Genomic DNA, 5639 nt, shown 5'->3' on the forward strand with positions numbered 1-5639 from the left:
AGAGATGGAGAAGAAATTAGTGATTTCCAGAGTTAAAGATTGCAAGGGAAGGGTGATGGCTATCAAGGGTTAACAGCAAGTCTTATAATGATGCAATTGAACATCTTGATTATGGTGATGATTTCATAAGGTTTTACCTGTGATAAAATTATATAGAGCTTACACTTATGTCTACTGGTAAAATCTGAGTAAGTTGTATGGCTTATTTCAATGTCAGTTTCTTGATATATTGGAGTTGTATAAGGTGAAACATTGGTGGAGACTGGGGGGCTTGGGGAGGTTAAATAAGGGTATTCTACTGATAAAATTAGCAATGATAAGTGTTAATATAGCATTTTTAGATAATAGAAAAGTTCATATGCCTGATTCCTAACCGTGTTACAAACACTTCAAGAGCAGATGTGATTTTTTTTTTTTTTTTTTTGGTGTCTTCAGAGCCTGGCACAATGTCCCTCGTAAGGTAATCAATAGGTTTCTCATGATGACACTAACGAAGGATTCTAAATTCACAGTTGGGTAATCTGAGTGATCTTTGTCAAGATACCAAGAAAAATAGTCATTTGTTTTGAAGTTATTGTACAGGTGATTTGTGGCAGAATATAAAGGTAGTAAGAAAAAAAAGCTCTATTAGAAATGATGACAATAGGGCCTCTCTGGTGGCACTATCAAGCTATCACCAGCCACTGCTGCAAGAATTTGATCCTCAGCTAGAGAGGTCCCCACTCTGTCTCTAGTGAATCCTGTCACCCCCTGCACCTCTGGCATGCACCCCAATTCTTGTATGCATAAAAAAATGAAAATAAGTCTTTAAAGAACTGATGGCAATAAACAAGGTGCACAATTTAAAAAAAAATCAAAGAATTTCATACAGCTTATTAACAAGGCAAGATAATCAAGATTCTTGTCGCATAGTACAACATGGCAAAGTGCTTCCTGTCACATCACTAGTGATGAAAATGCCACATTTCATCTTTGTCCTCAGAAATATATAGGTCACTTATTGATTCTTGAGTTTGAGAAAACTCATCTATGATATCTGAAAACTCAATCTAAGATTCCACTTATGTGCTCAATTTTACCATTATTAGCATCTAGAGTGCTGCTGTCACTTTGTATTTATTTCCTGGTTCATTTAATCATGTTGAAACATCTTCCGCAATTCTCCTCTCTTTGCCTTTATAGTTGGAAAATGAAAAATTCTGAATTCCTAACTCAGTCTATGAGTCCCAGAGCCAGACCTATAATGCCACCTCCAGACTTACACAGGCACCTGCCCTATGTAAGCCAGTTGTTCTCAGCCTCATTTGCATGTGAGAATCACTAAATGCCTAGGTCACACCTCAGACTAGTGAGGTCAGATCTGACTAGGGGCTGCCAGACTCCAGGTGACGCCAGTGTGCTACCTGAAACCCACAGTTGAAGCCTGTAACAGATGGGAGTTTACTTTCTGGCGGGGGAAAAAAATTTCTCCATTGTTTCTAATTAAAACGTCTTTTCAGTCAGATAAAACTCAGTACCCCAAAATGGTACAAAGACCAGAACCAGTTTGTTTTCTCATCAGCTTTGGTTTATCCATCTGTGAAACATTCATAACATTGCAGTTAATTTCCACAAATACTTGGATGACTGACTGGGACAAATGTACAGTGGCAGTTGTGATGCTAAAAATAAAAATACAGCCAAAACAACAAGAAACATGGCTTTGCATGTCTCTGCTAGGCTTTCCCGTTACCTTTGTCTATTGTAATTTTCTTTTTTTTTTTCTATTGTAATTTTCAATTTCCCTTTTTAATGGTGTTTCTGGCAGTATGGTGGCCACCAATCTTAGAGACAGCAGCATCTCGTAAGCTCTCCAGGTATAATCAGCTAACCTCCCACATGACTTGTTCCATCATAAACATTTATCCTCCCTTCTCACATTTGTGCTCTTATTGAGAAGATAGCTCAAAACACAGACACACAAGCAAACAGACATGGAGCATGACAAAATTTTTTATTACTCTAGTGTTTACAAACCAGTGTCTAACAACTCAACATTGTTGAATTACTGACCACGTGCTTTTCTGCCCATGGCAGTCTCTCATGATTCCATTAAATAATGGAAAAGAAATGAAACAGGTCCCTCCCTGGTGGCTTACTGGGTTGGGATGCAGCACTGCAAGCTAGCCGCAGCTGCTTCAGTGCGAGTTCGATCCCCAGCCCCAGAGGTGACCCACATGGTGCAGCAGACCTTGCCTGTCTTGCTGGCAGCTCCCCTCAGCAGTGTACCTCATGGATCTGCCTGTTCTGCACCCCACTCTGTTTCTGGTGAATCCTCTCATGGCTCCTGTGCCTCTGGTCTGTACCCCGATTCTGTATGCATAAATAAAGGAAAGCCAAAAAAGTAAATCCAAAAAAAGTCATAGAAGAAATGAAAGGCTTGGGGGACACCCATGCATGAGAGAATTAGATAAATTTGGTGAAACAATGGATGCCTAAGGAAACAGCAGGAAGCTATGGTCTAGGGTGGTGCTTCTCTTACTCAGAGAGACTTGGGGTTGAGAGGGCCTGACAGTCCTTCCTGTGCAGAGCCTGCAGACAGCGGTCTAAGAAAGGTACAACACAACCTGTCGCCTGGAGTCAGAGAACCATCCCTGGCCAGGCATACCCTCCCTCATCAGAGCAGGAGCAGAGCACACAGCGCTCGATGGGCTGCAGGCTTTGAGGTTATCAAGGTGACCAGCGCAGCCAAGTGCCCCACATTTCTTGCAGATCAACTCAATCATCTCAGTGTCACCATGTTTCCTTCACCCTGAGCCACCCACCTTCAATTGCTTAGATCACATGGTGCCCTCTCTACCTGGAATGGAAAAAACGAAATGTTTCGTAGTTCCCCTTGCCTCTCTCTTTTGTATAAGGTATTTCAGCATCTTTGAGAAACAGCTTACAGCAAATTCCAAATGTGGGCTCCATGACAAAATTTTATTTGGAATAACATTTAGGCATTTGAGGCTAAAGAAAAATAACATGCTCTGCTCTTTACAGGAAGGCATCTGGTGTTGCCTGATAGTTTCAAGATTCGCTTGACAACTGGGGAGCGGGCAGCCAGGCCTGCCTGGAGGCGCTGAGCTGACCAGTGCAGAGGCTGCAGCGGCGCCGGGTTATGATCCGACTGTGCCAGGGAGGCATCCTGGCCGTGCTGACAGGCTGGGTTTGGCACTTCTGGGCCAGGACATCATGTTTCCTTCTGCACGTTGTATCTCTTTGGTTGTCCTGTATGTCGGGCATGACCTACTTTGATATCTATTAGTAAAAGTCCAATGAATACTTCTGTTGGAGGAAGGAATGCGGAGGTGGGGGGGCATCACAAGATTGATTCACACAAGGGAAATGGGTAGAAGGGGCTACATAGCAATTAACACGGCCATAAAATCAAGATTCTTGACAGCCATAAAATCAAAGTCCTCAGGCGCTGATGCTGGGATGCCGGCAGGAGGTCCCAGCAGATAACAGACTGTTGGGGGCTGTGTCTGAAGCTTAGACCTAAGAGGTAAAAGATAAGGACAGGGAGATGAAGCTCACTAGGGAATCTCTGCCCTTGAGATTCTATTCAAAGTCTACAAACCGTGTCTCACAAGGAGTGAGCTCCTCCCAGACAATGCAGGTGCTTCTTTTCCCCCACTCTCTCCCTCTGCAGGGCAGCAGCCTCCTGCCTGCCCGTGACCTGTACCATGCTGGGGTTTCTCTGCACTGACCTCCCTCATAGGAAGTTGCTCTCCTAAGGATGCCTGCCTGCAACCATGCAGGCCTCTCTGAAAACCTGTCCCTTTCTGAGCAGCTCTTCCTGCTCACCTGCATCTATGCAAGTCTCTTTTCCTCTCCTGTCTCTTTCTAAAAACTTACTCTTTAAATATCACTGAGTCTCTGTCTCATGGAGAAACTCACCATGTGCTGCTGAAAGGGGAGATCTGGTGAAACCTTTCCCAGAGTGAAACCAAGGACCCCAAACTCCAAAAAACAACATCATTTCCTTTCCCACTTACTTGGATGCAGAAATTATCTCATTTAAAACATACACCTCATTTCTTATGGATAGTACAGATTGTTCATAACAGGTAAGAGGCATTGATCTCAAATTTTCTTTGACTGGCTTCTGATTATGCCCATTTTACAGATAAACTGGATTTAAACCTAAATTATATCACTTTAAATCTTCCTCTACTTTAGACCCTTATCTAAGAACAGAAAAAGGAAAAATACCTTAGAAGTGAAGAGTGACAAAAACACTGATTCAAAAAGACACCTCTACCCCCATGTTTATTGCTGCTTTATTTATAATTGGAAAGAGGGAGACAACCCAAATGCCCAAAAGTGGATGACTGGATTAAAAAGATGTGGTACATATACACAATGGAATATTACTCAGCAACCAAAAAAATAAATAACCACATGCCTTTTGCAGCGACATGGAAGCTGGAAGGGATCATACTTAGTGAAATAAGCCAGAAGGAAAAGGAAAATTACCAGATGGCTTCACTCATAGCAGGAGTATAAAGGACCAGGTGAGAAAATAATAATGAACAACTATATACCAGAGACATTTTACTGGGATGGAGTAGGGAATAGGATCAAAAATAGGGGGAGGGGAAGTGCACTGGACTATGGTGATGGCACATGGGTGATTTGGTGATGGGAAGCTTAGAAGGATTACAACTGAGATGGAAAAGGCACAAAATGATGTAAAAATAAACTTATTAAAAAAAAAAAGTAAAGCATGATTAACAAATTTAAGACCCTGGTGAACAGCTCTTGTGAAAGTGATTTTCCTTGAGGGACAGTACACTGTGTTACTAGAATTGTATCAAGTTAACTGGATGGTAAATTGTTTTTTAAAAGTTCCTACAAAAACTTGGCTGTAACATGGAAAAATTCACATGAAAGAGTGATTAAAAAAAAAGTTTGCCAGTGGAATTTAACAGTGTGAAACAGCACCTTTGTACATAGGAAAGTGTGTTTAAATGAAACACAACACTGTGGGGAGATTATTTTTAAAAGAAAAGTTTAAGATTTAAGATTAAGATTTTGTTAAGTGTGGGGTCTCCCTGGTTGTGCAGGGGTTAAAGTTCAGCACCATCAGCAACCACTTCAAGCACAAGCTAGCTCCCCAGCCAGGGAGCTGACCCACATGGTGCAGCAGACCCTCCAGTCTTCCCCACTGCTCCCCTCTGCAGCGTATTTCAGTCAGTCTGCTTCTTCTGTCTCTGGTGAATTCTCTCAACCCCACACCTCTGACCTACACCCCAGTTCCTGTATGCATAAATAAATAAATCTTTAAAAAAAAAAAAAGAATTTGTAAGTGTGCTAAGCAATCACAAAAATCCACTAGTGAAAAATCAAAATAAATGTCCTAACCTGTGTGGATTCAAACAACGTAATTTTCAAAATCAGAGTAGGGAGAAAAAAGGAAATTTAAAGGAAAGACACATAAAACATGGGAAATTCATATAGTCTTTGCTAAATGGTTTGCCAATAACTTGACTGTTTTATTGTTATTCCTGTTTTTTGCCTTAAAGGTTCTTACCAACCTGCTCCCAATGGAGAAAAACAGAATGTCAACATGGATCCTTGTTCAGGAAAATCAGATTATTTCCTGGGTTCCA

The sequence above is a fragment of the Condylura cristata genome, unplaced genomic scaffold (assembly GCF_000260355.1).
Source record: "Condylura cristata isolate star-nosed mole 26May11 unplaced genomic scaffold, ConCri1.0 scaffold00013, whole genome shotgun sequence".
Taxonomy (NCBI): domain Eukaryota; kingdom Metazoa; phylum Chordata; class Mammalia; order Eulipotyphla; family Talpidae; genus Condylura; species Condylura cristata.